Below are 16,073 nucleotides of genomic sequence, written 5' to 3' on the forward strand. Positions count from 1 at the left end.
TTTTGCAGAACAGGCAATTTAAATCAAACTGTTCCCAGATTTAAAAAGAAAGTCCTGGAACTAGAACTGTGTGAATAATGTATTGATTTGGTTCTCTGCCCAATGTGAATTTTAGCAGGTGGTTTTTTTGTGAACATCCCCGCCTCTTCAGTTTTGCTTTCTTTTGCAATGGAATCTGCTGTTCTTATAAGCAGCAGAGCAAGCAAGAACATGGTATTACTTCAAGTTACTGCAAAAAGATGTAGGATCCCAGAAGTCGCTGCTGGAGTCTTCCTGTTTTCATTTCTAAGCTTTAAAGACAACCACAGTCTGCTTTGGAATTTTGACTCGCATCAGGTAGGGGAAGAAAGATATATATTAGGGAAATGGGACAGCAAACCCTCTATCACCTTTCTGACCTTTTGGGGAAGGAGAGAGCAGAAAGGTTGTCCCAGGGAAACAGTTTGCCATGCTGTTCCATCTTGTGCAAAGTCATCAGGTTTCAAATAATTTCCTCATCCATTCTGAGGGTGGTTAATTTTCACTACCAGATTTGATAAATTACGTGTGAAGTGTTCTTAATGACTAGAGCACAAAAAGGCATACAGAAAACTTACCTTTGCTTCCTGGATGACCGATTCCGTCCATAGTAGCTGCAGTGCTGCATGAGGTCTGATAGGACTGTGACTGAATTGCAATACATAAAACATATATAAGGCAACTTTCAAGAGAATTGGTCCTTTAGGTCCTAGTCCTAACAAGAAATACATACTTATCAGGACTAACATCAAGAAAAAATATAGGGAGGAGCACAGTTATCTTTAGACTGTTAACAGCAATGGAAAAACATTATTTGCTGAATTTCAAAATGTGCATCAGGCATCCTTCACGCACTGGAAAAGCCTCAGGGCTCTCCTAAATATGCTGGGTTTATTCTGTCCCACATTGAACTCTGTGCAAGAGCTAAATATAGCCACTGTTTCTTTTTTCAATTTAGTCATTTGGGATCCTTCTCTGCTATGGGGATAAAACAATGAGCGTAGAATACCACAATGTTTCCACGTTAGCAATTTTTAGAGTGCTGATAGGTGCATCTTTAGTGTTACTGCTCACTGGTAGGAGTGCTGTACAGAAGAATGTAAGAACATTCCTGGTCCAGAAAACTCACTGCCTATCTTACAGTGGGAGGTCTTGGCAAACAGTCCCATTTTAATGGTTACCACCGAGATAACATCAATTTTCTCCTCACCTGCTTTTTGTTCCTCCTCCTTGCCCCAGCCTTGTTGCCTCCATTCTCCTCTATTTTTTCCTGTGTTTTCCAGGAGAATCTGCTCAATACATCAGATATGCTTTCATTCCTCCAGTTTATTATTACTTGTGCACTCTGATTCAGCCAAGTGTCAAATCTCTCTTTATTAATGATAATTTTGTTCATAGCATTCGATTACGCTGCATTCATCCACCATGCCAAGTTACAGCTTCCTCCTGCAGCAATTCCCATAAGGATCCTCTTTCTCATCCTCTTTTAAAGGTTGACTAAAACAAATAAACGGAAAACCTGCTGGTTGACCTAATTGGCTGCTGCTAGGTTGTCACTCAGCTTCACCTCCCATCATCATTAGGCTACAGGGCATCATTTCCTGTTATTTTATAGGATCAGTTACTCTATTTTTCATTGAGGTTCCTTTCACTTCCTTGCAGCTAAGTAAAACGCAGTGACTAACTCAAACAGATTCTCACAGCCATACCACCATCACCAGCTTCTTTCATTGTACAGCCTCCTCTTCCTCATGGAGATCTGTTCATCGAGATGTAATATCCTTCATAAGGCTTGCAAGAAACTCAGGGGAGTGGTGTGCACAGAACCTTCTTTGTTACTTCCATCCCAGTGGCCCAGAACATTAATTAGTCATGAAATTAGACAAGCATGCAAGAAATTGACCAAGTAAAATATAATCCACCAATAAATACACACACAAAGATATATAGACTACAGATAAACAGTAGAAGAAACCCAAAAAACTGACTGTGATGAAAATCTGGTTTGATCTCATTTCATGATTTTATCAGCCAGGAGAGTTAAGTTGAGACCTGTGCAAAAAAATGAATTTGGTATCAATTGTGCTGTGACAACCTTAGAAAAAATAAATAAAAGGAATTCCACACAGGGGGATTTGTGCTTTCTGAGGGTTATCGAGCTCTCTCTGTTTTGCATGTAGAGACTTCATTTGTCTGCCTTCCCTGATGCCCTCTTACCTCCGCCTTCAATCAAAATCCTGAGAGCTGCTGAGACGAGGCTAAGAATAAGCTGCAATTAAATCCTGACAATGCACTACTCACACACAGCTCCTCGGGACAGAAAGCAGACTGCCACATTCCATGAGCTGTGCTCTTGATCTTAATTCCTCAAAGGAAATAACTCATCAGCGGATCAGGGAAAGAATAGACTTCCATTAATGGTGGAAACAGGTGAAGGGAAGAATCACAGAAGCTGTTTCATTGGAGAGGCTGCAGAGTGCTGGCAGGAGCATCACAGGCAGTAGGGAAGTGACTGCAGCCTCCATAATAAAATAGAATCACAGACCATGGTCCAAGAAATAGGCTGGAATCTCTCAACTGGGACCGAAGCATTGGAAGAATAGGACCACTTTGCTGTTGTCCTCAGGAAGAAAAGACATCAGCACTATGGAGAAGATGTGTTCAGTGACATGGAACTTTGTGGGAGCAGCAGAAAAAAGGGAAAGAAAGAAGAACAGGCACCATTGGGTGGTGCTGATGATGCACAGGCCACAGCAACATCTAAGCTGGGACAGGGAATGCAGAGGTCAAGTTTCTTTACGTTTTTCTCTGATGTGCTCATGCCCAACTACAAAACAAAAAAACCCAAAACATAACAAAAACAACAAAAAAGCTTGATTTATTATCTCCTTGTTGTGGACATGCTCTGTCTGTAGAAAAATGTAAGAAATAACACATGAATACCATTACCCCATTTGTTACCTCTCTCAGAAGCCAGCACTCTCCTCCCTGCTCACTTCTTGTGCAATGTCAACCTGTTCTTGAGGATGTATTTTCTGTGTCTCACATAAGTGCACACTTCAAAACAATTTGCCAGTTTTGTTTTGTTTTTTAAAGCATGTAATCAACTCAAACGCTTCATACATTAGGAGCAGACACAGCTGATCACTGTGCTTGTGGTTTCATACCAGAAACAAAGCGTTGGGTCAAGGGTATGTGCGCATTTAATGGATAGTGCGGGCTTTAACCCCAGGTGGCAAATGAATGTGAAATGCTATTCCAGTGTATTTGAAAGGACTGCACTGAGATTGCCTCGAAGATGAGAGAGGAAAGATTTAGATTGAATAAGGAAAAAGATGTTTACCATAGGAGCAGTGAAGTGCCAGCAGAGTTCTCCAGAGGGGTGGGTGCCCCATTCCTGCAGATGCCCACAGTCAGGGGATGGGCTCTGAGCACTGGTAGAGCTGTGGGCGTCCTTGTGCATTAAAAGAAACAGAACTGATGGCTTTTAAGGGTCTCTTCCCACTCAAACAATTCTACAACCGTGGGAGGAAAGGCACACTCACAGAAGGGTGAGTATGGATCAGGGAATGTTAAAACATCCAGTTTGCAGCAGCTCTCAACTCCTAACACAAATCAGAACTGTTGATTTTACTTACAGTCTGCTGTATGAAACAGAACCTGTGCAATTGATGTAGATCCGATGTTAAACACATTCACACATAGTTGCAGCTGTTTGTGACACTGGGGTGTTACTCAGTGCTCAGATGGGCAGTGGTCACACGTGCAGATGCCACAGCCATGATGGTTTTGCCTCTTCTCCAGCTGTAGCTGCTGGACACTGGCCACCCATTCCAATGAATGATGGTAATGTACAAAGGAGCTGGCTAAGTTAGTTGGAAGAAAAGAACATCACAGAAATAATTCAGTCTGCATAAACCACCTTTTTCTGGAACAGCAGTATACCCACTTGAAGTTAATAATGACATCTTCAGCAGTTCCTTCATTGATCTGAAGGAGGACATGGAACATGTGGGGTTCTCAATCAATTGTTCTCCTTTCAGTGTATTTAACTGCTGCTGAAAGCAACAGTACTGTGTTCAGCTATTTTGTTGTTCACAGAGAAAACGAACACTCCTTGAAAAACACCTCAGACTTCCATTTGTTTCAAGTCATTAGACCAAAATCTTTCACATGTACAATACAATTTATAAACTCAGAGAGATACTTTTATGAACCACCTTCTGAATTCTAAACCTTCAATATTTGCCACAGCTCTTTATTCATCTGGTCTCTGAAAGGACACAAAAAAAACCACCAGTGAATAAAGAGGAAAATGATTCTCAGAATTCAAACAGGAAGAACATCAAATTAAAAAATCATTTATTTCAGTTCTTCGCACGCAGCTTAGTCACAGACACATATGACTGTCTAGCCAGGCTCTCCAGCCCTGCACTCAGCAATTTGGTCTTTGAGGCACAAATTGAATGCAAGTGACTGACACAGAACCAAGAGGAATAGACAGATTCTGAATGGGACTAAAAGAGTGAGCTTCAAGCCCTGCTTCACAGTCCCTGTTCAAAGGTATGCCTGAATAGTGTATAAACACTGGCTACCTCAGTCCTGTAAGAGGCACCAGCATTTTACCCATTTGGGTTAAAAAAAATAAAAGAAGCAAAGGAGCCGGAACCATGTATATCCAACAGCTCAATCCCTCTCTCTAAGGTCAGCATCCATCAAAGCAGAAACTTTAAGGACAGATTCCAGCCACCTAACTGCATTGCCATCCTGCTGAAATACCCTCCTGGTGCACCAGTCCTGAGAGCCTCTGCTCTCAGGTGTCCCCCTGTGCTGACAGGCCAGATGCAGCCATACCTGTTGCTGGGGTGGACATCCACATGTTGTGACCATCCAGTTGCTTCATGGTGATGCTGCAAGCCCAGGAGGACAGGGGCTTCTGCTGCCATACCTCTGCTCATTTCCCTAATGGTAGAGCAATTGAGATGGAAAAACCAGAAAAAGGAAGGATTTTTAAGTGAAAATTGTATGTCGCCATAAATATCAGCTCTGCATTCAATGCATCGACAATCTTTAAACATGAAATCCCATAGTTGAGCAAGAAACACTATTTCACAAGCTGATGCTCTTGCCTCAATGGTCTCTAAGCTCAACCTGATTGTGCAGACCTTCTGACATAGCCTCTCCTAGAAATAATTTAGACTTTCAAACCTGTTGGACCACACATTCAACTCCAGTTTCACTTGCATTACATTTCAGCAATTATTCTTTGCAATACAGCACACTAGGAAATCAATCAAATCATATTTTGTTAGAAAGCAAATACAGTTGCAAGCACTGGGCCAACCATTGCTATTAAAACCAACTGCCATGTGATCTTGTTTCCATTTCCATCACAAGTTAGGTCTGGTACAACAGCTCCAGCATCCTTCTCAACTCTTCACACTTACTTTTCCCTTTGCCATTTATTCTGTTTCCTATTTCTCCCTGTTCATTTGGCAGGTAACTTGTATTCATCCTTTTTCATTCATCCACAGTCGTGACTTTCTGATGCTTTCTATCTAAGCTATTTTAATCTTTCATGGGGTTGCTGGCTCAGAACGATAGCTCTCCTTTCAGACCTCATTTATCACATTACTGTACAGCAGTATCACTTGATTACTGGTAAGGATTTAAATTTTCCCTTTATTGTTATAAAAATCTATTATGAACCTCTAGACTCTCCTGTATCGTGCAAAGAAAAATAATTATGAAAAGGACCCACTCTCTAGTACTAATAATTTGTCATCTACTGAGTATTCTTTTCTTCATATAACACTAGTCCAGCTCATTAACTTCATCCTAAATGCTGAGATTTTGCTGCCTTCCCACCTAAGATTTCTAATACAAAAGACAGGTAGGATATAATGATTTAAGAAGGTGCACAAAGAATTTATTATCACAGCATAACACAAGTGGTTATCTGAAAATCTTTAATTCCAATCATTTGTCTCCAGCAATACTTGAATAATCTCTGATGCTCATTCTCTAACAGCTTTGCTTCTTATGTTTCACGTTCTAACTGTATCCTAAACTACTCCTGCCTGGAAGGAAGGAAGGAAGGAGATCTGTGCTGGGAACACATTTATGCCTTGTAGATTGAAGTAGCATGTCACAATGTGGAAATAGGTTAAGAACCTTGCTGCAGTCACAAGGGGTGCCAGAACAAAAGCTGTGCTTACCATTTGCACAACAGCAGTTGTACTTCACATGCTTAGAAAATACCTGGAGCTGTTTGTTCACACGGAGATGAGGACTGTGACATGAATTGGGCTCTCTGGAAGTGGTCATCTTCAGTTCAGTCAGGAACAGTAAATTAATTTCTATGCAAAGGAGAAAAGTCTGCAAATGCCTTGACAGCCCTTCAAACTTTAAAGTAAAATAAAATTGTATTACTGCACTGTGATTAGATTTCCAGAAATGGTCTTAAATCTTATAAATACACCCCCACAAAATTAAAACCTTCAGCAGCAAGTCATCGTAGACTAAAACTCTAAGCAGTATTTGTCCTCAGCAAGTCTCCCACACACATTATCAACAGTTTAGGAAGAGGAGGGCAATTGCACAATATTCAGAACTTATTCTAGACTTTACTCAGTGCTCAACGGGGATGATGGCTGTATTTACAGCACTGCAGATCACTATAAGGGTGAAAACCTACCTAGCATATTTTGCTATAGTAAAATAAAAAGAGCACTAATAAGTTCTGATGTTGAGTACTAATCTTAGCCTTCAGCCTCAGGATCACTTGAAGCTTTCCTACTGCCTAAGAGCCAGATGTTTAGAATAGATCCAATTTTTCCATCTTTTATTTAGGTAGGTAGGGGCAGTTTATTCAAGCCAATTATCTCAGCAAGATTCATCATCAGAAGCTCTAAAATAAAAGCAATCAAACTAGATTGGTTGCAATTAAAAACGTATTTTTACTTTTAGAAAAAAATAAATAAATATTACCTGTTGAACTGAGAACTTCCTTCCAAGAAAGAACAAATCAGGATCTGTGCTGCATGGGTATGCTGTATTCTTAGCTCTCCCTGAAGCTCAGACACATACTACTCCCCCTACATTTTACCTTGATATCTGTAAGAAGTAAAAGGGTCTGGACCATCCACTAAGCAAGCATAAATTTTTATCAGCTTGTTTTAATCAATAAAACCGCACAAACTGTGAAGCATCACAAAGGAACAGGTTCAACAACTCATAAATCGCTCCACTGAAGAAAAAAGGAATAAGCTTTTCCTGGGAGGTTTTTCCCAGAGCCTCTGTCCTTCATGCACTTCCAACTGCTAATTAAATACTGTCTAACCTATACACTCAGATTGGATCATGTTTACAGGTGGAGCACTGACATCTACTTTCCTATTTCTGTACACAACACCACAGGGATCCCTCTTTCCCCATCCTTCTGCCCCATGCCTTGTGCTCTCCTCACTACATTTTCTCTGCTTGACCTCACCCATAACTGTACAATAAATGGTTATCCTGCAGCTCTTCAGGAAATCTTGCTTTGAAGAAATAATCTAAATCATGCTGAAATCATCTAAAGACTTATCTAATTTCTACCAACCTCAGATTAGTGCATAAAGAAATAACAAGGAAGACTAAGTAACTATGGAAATTACAAATTAGGCTACTTTTAGAGCCTAGCAGTACACCTCTTCTTTATTTTTACCAATGGGAGAGGGAATATATGTGTGAATATACATATACACATATCTATATATGCGCACATATTGTTGGCAGCTCCCTGTGGCTATAGACAAGCACTTCTGCATTCTTCATGGGAAAGACATTGCAAGTGTGACATCCAGAAAGGGCCACAAACCTCAGGGCTGTAAACAGAATCAGAAAAATCGCTGCTCAGATTTCACTTTGATTTACAGGGAAAGCAATTTGTAGAGGCAGTGGGCAGAAGGAAATGCAGATGCCCGCTCGTACAGACTGAAAAGCGAGCAGCAGTGCACAGTGTATTGCTACTGAGCAATTCAAACAGCAGCTTATGGGAAATTGCCAGAGTGGGAAACATCTTTATAGTTTGGACAAAATGCTTCAAACAGGAGCTGATGTTTTGGTTACAAAGAAATGAGACTGTCTCCAAACAGAACTACAGCTGCATCATCTTTAAATACCTGAAATGTTCCGGTACCTGATGGTTTTTTTAAGTCTATCAGACTTTGATCTTTGTGAAATATGAAACTCATTATCATTCTCACGGTTGCTCCTTCACTCTTTTCGTTTCTTCTTTAAAAGACCTGTTTTCTAGCAGAGCCAAAATAACTTCTAAGAGAGGATAAAAAGCCCAGTTTCACAGACTGCAGTGCCTGCACAAAGCAGGAAGCTGCACCAGGGCTGCCACTGCGCTGACCTCACCCAGCCTTTTTTCTTAATAAAATATATATTTATTTACTGGCTCTTCTTTTAACCATGCTGGTGGTAGGCACAGATTCAGGACTTCCCCACATGGCAGCATGTGCCTGCTTCCTATGTCAGTCTCATACAGCAAAGCCCCAAGAGGACCCATACAGGAGAACTCACCACTGCTAACTTGGATATGGAACTCATGGATATGGATCATGGCCACATGAAAGCAATGAATATGCTCAAGCCCTACCTCTACGAGCTGCTTGCTCCAAGCACAGCACTAACAGCAAGATTTGGGTTCCCTGTCCCACGTGGTGAAACACTTCTCTCAGGCTCTGGGCATCAGCATCCATGACCCACCTCTCTATAACCAGATGTCAGGATTCAGACCAATACCAACCGAATTTCAACACCAGCCCAATAGGTCATTTCAAAATTACAGTTTCATAATAATAAAAAGCCTTCTCTACTTGAGGTAGTACTGGATTTGATATAAAAATCAATGTATAATATCCCTGTTTACTCTTTATACTACTTGCACAGACTGATTCAAAGGTGGTCAAAGGAGATAAAGCCCAGCAAAAATCAGAGTCATAGATATGGCCTTCAGGCAGCAGCTGAGGCAGAACTCATAGAGGGACACTGGCTTTTCTGACTGGCCACTGTCAGGGGCAGAAGAACATAGGAAAAATCATTTTTCACCCCTGGAACAAGATGTAACTCACTCTCCTTTTGCTAAGCCTGGTTGAGGTTGTTTGAACTTGGATGTGTTAAAGAGCAAGAGGCAAGTCTGGAAAATGGGGACTTTCTGCTGCAAAGTGCAAGTGGAAGCCCTGCTGCCTGTCTCAGCCAGATCCCCAACCTCAGCACTATGTATGTTCCTCACACCCAGTGCGGGAGAAGCATGCATAAAAATATGCAGGAAAAGCATTGTTTCTTGACTGAGCTCCCTGGATTCATCCCTTTCTGTTCCCCATCAGGCTGGACAAAAAAAAAAAAGAGATTAAAAATTAATGCTCTTGTTTCCCCTCACCCTCTCCCCATCTCTTCATTCTGTGGAGCTGGGAAGAAAACAAAGCTACTTTATTATTTACTAACACACTAAATTTTTGATAATAGTCAAAGTCAGATATACCAAATTAAAGGGTACTAACTTGCTTTATCTTAACAGTGAAGTTAATTGCAGGAACATTGCAGTGTGTCAGATCTACATGTAAGCATATGGACATGCTTAGGTTTGTGAGATGGAGCCTCTGCTGCAGCAAAGGCTGAGCTTGTCAAATGAACTCCTGAGGCAGTAGCACAAATTACACACAGCTATCACAAGGAGACTTTCTACATTGTTTTCCTCAAAGCTTCTAGGACAGAAGTAGAAGCAGCTGCAGACATTGTACCTCCTAAGAAGGAAGCACCTGTGCTTTCTCTCATCCAGTCTCACAAGCAGCAAGTTAAGAGGCAAATGGAAGAGGAAAGCATAGTTCAAGGCTACAGTTCTGAAACAATAATCAAGCAGCATTATGCAAAAGGACCAGGTATCTCGCTGTGCCAAGCTCAGTTATGGCCCTGAGTTTGTCCTTCCAGGGAATTATTTCAACCAAATGCAGTGTTTGAGCAGTGATGGCCAGCCAGCCCCTGCTGCAGCATTACTAGTGCATGCAGCTGAGCTCACCAGGAGCTGTGATACTTCCCAAAACTGACATGGAAACAATCTTCCATCCCAAGGGAGTCTGCAGTGGGTGAACCTACAAATGAAGTGAGAAGAAGGTCACTGTCTCTGCTTTAACAATAGCCCTGGGCTTGTGAGATTCATCATTGCTGACCAGCACTTTAAAAAACAAGTGATGGCAATTTGTTAATAAAAAGACACTTCAAAACATAACATTAAAGTCAGCGTGTCTTGTTATTGTCCTGGAACGCACAATTCCTCAGAGCTGCTTGCAATAATGGGAGTGAGCTGCCCACTTACAGAGTTGCTACAGTCATTGCAAAATCAGGTTTATGGAATAAAGATTCTTGAAAGTAATTCCACCATCTAGTTATAACAGAAATTTGTTTGTTTGTCCTATGTATGTTACTTAGGCCAACTGTAGAATTTCTGGGTATTTCTTGATTTCATTAACAAATTCCCCAAAGTTTTTCAGAACTCCATTCACATGAGATCCTCAGAACTTCCTTCAGAGTCTCACTTCCTGCTCCAGCCTAAGAAATACTCCCTGAATTCATTTACCTAATCCTATGAAGACTCATGCCTTTCTTGCACCACATTGTATAGTTTGCTCTGTATCCCTAGGCTTTTTCCCCACATCTGCCAGCACAGAATTCATCACTAAGAAAAGACATTTGGTCCTCATGGTCCAATCTAGCCACTTGTTTTTCCTTTTGCAATTCCCTCCCTTGGGGCACCTTTTCCAAATCTGCAGCTCCTGACACTTGAACATGATGTGATTGATGGAGACGTCTCTGCTCCGGTGTTGATATAATTGCCATTTCTGTCACTGTATCTACAGGGTTTCTTCTGCATTATCTCAAAGGAGCTGTGGATGCCAGTAACTGCATTACCATACACAAAAAATAAAAATAAAAAAATAAAGAGGAAAAAATGGCTGTGCATTTTTAGGCACAGCGCTTCTCATTGCTCAATTGAAAACAGTTCAACATCACACTGCAATCTCTGAGACTAATAGAAGAAAGCTTCCTAACTATACTGCTTGGATCTGTTGTTTTTCTTGAAATCCTTAGATAGAGGGGAAACCCACAGCCCCAGCACCTCAAACCCTGCAGTTCTGATGCTTTACACAGCTGAACCTTTCACAATTGCATTACCTATCTGCATTGTTACTGCAGATAACCAAGGATCACTATAAATAAGCACACACCTCAATTCTGGAAAAGCTGAATTCGTGGAGCCCCCCTTTGCATCCAAAGAGAGTCAGCAAACCATTGCTTTCAGCCTTAGTTAGTGGGTTTTTCAGACTTTTTTCCTAAAAACTACACACTTCAAGGTGTCTACAGTTTGGACTGTATTCAGTCTCAACTTAAAACTTATCACAAAAAAAAAAGTCAAATGATGAATACTTTTAGTACAAATACTTCCTGGATCTGCTTCCACCTCGTCCAGCATGTCAATATCTAAGGCAATGAGAAGCGTGCATACGTCAAGTGCAGAAAACTAAGCGAAATCATTGCAGAGAACAGTAAAAAAAAAATCACATGTAAACTAGATTGCACAATTTGTTTGTCAGCACATAGCTAGAATTTCAGTCCCTAGGAGGAGCTTAGGGGAGGTGCTCTCCCAACACCTGCTTTTTTTAACTGGATTTCCCATTGGTCCTCAAACAAGATTACCTCTCCTGCTTTCTTCAGTGAAGTGGAGATGGGACAAACAGAGGTTGAAGTGTTCTAACAAGGGATCCCAAAGCATCTTTGGCACCCTTGGTGAGTTCCTTGGAGATAGCTGCATCTATTTCACAAATGCAGAAATTAACTGGTCATTGGTGTTCACTGGGAATGAAAGTCAAGTGCCCTAATGAGTTGTACAGTCCACTAATGGCTTGACGGTCTTCCTGTCCTGAAGCCAAAACCATTTAATTCATAGTTTTGGGAGTTGTGCACAGCAGGATATTAGTTTGAATCAGGATATGTAGTTAAAAAAAGGAAGTGCATTTTTTTCCTTAGGAAAGAGTTTCAGTTTGAATACTGTGGCATTTTGAAAGTGAAGCAAATAATGGAAAAAAAACACGCATCCAAGTAACAGTGGTATACTGCTGACATACCTATGAACATTTTTGACAGCCTGAATTATGGAGGTACTTTGGCACTCAAAAGGAAGAAAAGTCAATTTGCTACTGGGCTTAAGATGTTTCTGTGCAATACATTTTGCTGAAACTGAGAAGAGCTGCACAGAGTGGGTATTTAAATCACACGGCATTACTCCTAAAGAATGTATTATTTACAACAGTATGCAAACGTTTGGTATAGCGTTTGGCACTATATATAGAATGTATGGTATTTAATGCAAGCAAATTAAACAGCCCTTTGTTACAGTCAACTGGAGATTCAGCATGGTATAGCAACACCAAATTTTATAAACCATTTCCCACCAGATTTGCACCTGTACAAAAGTGGTTGAACATACACGTGGTTCAGCCAAGTATGTGTTGTTAAATTTCAGCCAGGCTTTTCAAATGCATACAAACGATGGATTGTATGCAAAAATTATGGTAAAGTACTTCCATAAGTAATTCAGCATTTCTCTATTCCTTATTTAATCAGAGTTGAATCTGTTTAAATTATTCTCGTCATTCAATTGCACCTGCAACTGTGAAGAACTACCCAAGCCCTGAGCTGCCTAATAATGAAGTCTAAAAGAGCCTTTCTTACCAGCCTCTCATATCCTGGTTATACCTTTTGGCAGCATCACAACGCTGCAGGTTTCATTTCATCCCCTTCTGATTCAGAGACATTCTTTGTCCCATAACTTTAACTTTGTGGATTTCCTTCTGCTTGCCATTCCAACTCTACCTTGCTAAAAATCTACCATGAAATGCAAATAGCCCAAACTAAATTTCCTGTGTAATGATATTATAATCACTGAGTCTTCAGTTTCACCTCCGTTCATCAGATTTGGCTCCTTTTTTAGGATGAAGCCCAAAAAATCTCTCTGTTCTCATCGGCTGCTCACTAGACTATTCAGGGAGATAATTTTGTTTCACCTCTAGAAACACCTTAAGCTATACTGAAAATATTCCTGCAGTCAGTGCCAATAACACAAACCAACCAAAATCAATGTTTCTCACTTTTTCCACAAAACTCATACGTCTCTATTAACTAACATTTTTTCTCCCCTTGTCCAACCCCACAGACCTATAATTTGAGAAAATTTTCATTAAAATTTCATTTTAACACATCCCTGTTCTAAGAAGCTAAGTTACATACAGCCATTTATAGACAAGTGAATCTGTTATTATTTTGCTAATTTTTCTTACCTTTACACATTTTCTTATACCATTTGAAAATGATTTAGTTCTATACTTTAGCATTTCTGAGGGTAACAGTAGTAAAATAAGATGTTATGAACTGTAGCCTCAGAATCAATGTCAAAATGTTTCAGCTATTTTTATGCTAAACATCATCTCTATGGAAACACTGCAGTTATATTTAATATGAATTACCATAGATTTTTCTAGTAATACAGACTAGAATTAAAGTGTCTGGACTATTTTTTAAGGGAACAAAGCAGGAATTCAAGTAGTTGGACCGACTGACCTTATTTCTTTTTAATCTTTTGCATTAACTTTCTCTTCCACAAGAAGAAACTCTGGTGCCAACAGATCTCGATGGCTCTGGTGTGAGCTAGCAGCACAAGTTTTTTGGATGTCCACAAAAAATAATCTCAGGCAATATTACTAGAGCCCATTGACAATCTTTCGATAATCAATTAACTGCAAGTGCTTTCATTTTTAATTCTGAACTACTTCTCATAATTGCAAATATTTTTACTTCTAGCTAAATATATTCATGATATACATTTATGCAGAGAGTTAGGAATCATGGGCGAAAGGATGGGTCTATTACTTTCATTTGAAACAAAGGACGATGTAAAGAAAAACATTTTTGAAGCAATTTGAACCTGAAACCTCAACAAAATAGATTTCTAAGTCCAAATTCTGCGGAAGCCGATCCATTTCCATTTTTGAGTTCATGCTGGATGCAGTTTGAGTTGCAGATGTGGAATGGTACAGTAAAGTGCAATTCAGCCTGCAAAGTTTTGGTCCAGTTTAGTGCATTATCTGACTTTCTTTTTCTATTTTTTAACAAATAAAAACTAGAATTCTTTAAGTGACCCCACTAATATTTTTCATTTTCCTCCTACTTTAAACAGACTTGTGCACATAGACAAGATATAAAAAGGCAGATTATCACGTTACCAAAGGTTCTCACCCACACTTAAAAAATTTTCTATGTTTACAAAGGTATATGCAAGGGCTCAGAATCAGGGTACCTGAAATCATGTACCTTAAAGAGAGCAACTGTAACTACATATGAAATCTGAATATACATTCATTTCCAATTACGGGAATCTGAAATTCAAATTAAGCAGGTAATTACATTATTTATGTTATTCTTATACAAATGAACATTTCCCACCAATGACAAAAGGCAGCTTTCACCTCTTCGCAGTAACAGATAGATGATTACTTAGTGATTAGCTTCTGAACTCAAGAAACTTCAGAGCAGAATGGAGTCTGAATGGGTAAAGGCAAATATCAGGAATGGGTTTTAATCTTTGTCTCAGAAAATATATATACTTGAAAGAATATTAGAAAATGGAGAGAATAATAGACATTGATTTGAGAGCACCTCTCATGGAGTTCAGAAGAAAAATACTTTTAAAAAAGGTATTCAAAAGGAACAGGCTTGTTATTAAATGAGCACAGAACAATAATTCATGCATTTAAAATACTTGAAAGAAATACTTACCAGAATTCCCTTACATTTTATTCAGAGTAGGAAAATCAACACCAGCCTCTGCATGGCAGCTGTGCAGTCTGCACTGCTGTCGCGGCCATGAGAAAAGCCCCTTCAATGCCTTTCCAAGCACTATCCCAAATCCTGAAAATGCCAGATTTTGAAGCAAAATTAGCACAAGACCAAAAGTTTTTCAAAATTAGATGAGCCTCACAGAAAAAGAAAAAATACATACACCTATATATTCATCTACAGGTTGTGAAGAATTTCACACAAGGAGCAGGGCTGCCAAAATAAATGCCAGCTTCTTACACCATTTAGATTTCTTTTCCTAGAACAATCTCCCAGAGCACCCTGAACATCACTTAGAGTGAGCATAAAGAAACAGCTTATTTTGAGCATCTCACGAACCTTCCTCGCTTTTTCCATTTTTTATTTTTTATTTTTTTTAAACCTATCTTGACTTACACATTTTCACAGGCACTGAAGCAAACCGAGATTCCCAATCATTTGACAGAACCAAGATTTGAAACTTGGAGTATCTACAACAAAGGAAAACTGAGCAATCTGGGCCTCACATGCTCCCCCAGTTGGCTTTGTGTATGCTCCAATCTGTTTGGAATTGTTTAACTGAGTGGAAGCAGAAAGGTGGGAGCAATTTCACCCCAGTTTATACCACTGGGGAAAAAAATAAAATAAAATAAAAATCATTGTCCCCCAAAAGACGATGTCTAGAACTTTAACCTGCCCAAGTACTGAAGAGGGTCCCACATCTTGGGCTTCCCAATAAACGGGACTATTCAAGCTAGTGACAAACAGCCTGCTCAGTGGTCACAACAGAGCAGGCTAAGACACAACCTTATGTTGATTCAAGTTATTGGACTACTGCACCCAGAAAATGAAGTTGCTCTCTGGATGTTATTACAGCAGTAGGATGAACAGCAAAAGCTGGAAAACACTGAGAAATGTCCTTAAAATTACTGACATTCTATTCCAATATTCATTAGAAAGAACAGCCAGACAATTTGCATTTCAGAATTACATTATATTCAGCTCTATGGAACTGGGGGTGTACACCCAGCTCCATGAAAACACTGGTACCTGGTGTAGGAGCGGAAGGCTTCAGGACAGGAGGACATGCTTTGGAGTGCAGAGAATAAACATCAATAATGAAGGTAAAAGATTTAGAG

At 39.8% G+C, this 16,073-nt stretch overlaps 1 long non-coding RNA gene across 5 annotated transcripts in view; it reads right to left on the reverse strand.

Moving 5' to 3' along the window:
• The window catches only part of LOC107318434 (uncharacterized), a 55,109-nt gene extending 42,651 nt beyond the window's left edge, over window positions 1–12,458 (reverse strand). For all 5 annotated transcript variants that reach the window (XR_014933622.1, XR_014933623.1, XR_014933621.1 and 2 more), the window contains exons 1-2: window positions 6,280–12,458; window positions 597–4,980 (exon numbers count right to left, since the gene is read on the reverse strand). This is a non-coding gene — a long non-coding RNA (uncharacterized LOC107318434). The remainder of the gene's footprint in view (window positions 1–596; window positions 4,981–6,279) is intronic.
• Window positions 12,459–16,073: the final 3,615 nt, after the last annotated feature.

This window comes from Coturnix japonica, chromosome 12 (genome assembly GCF_054131305.1).
Source record: "Coturnix japonica strain WE chromosome 12, WE-NBRP24, whole genome shotgun sequence".
Lineage (NCBI taxonomy): Eukaryota > Metazoa > Chordata > Aves > Galliformes > Phasianidae > Coturnix > Coturnix japonica.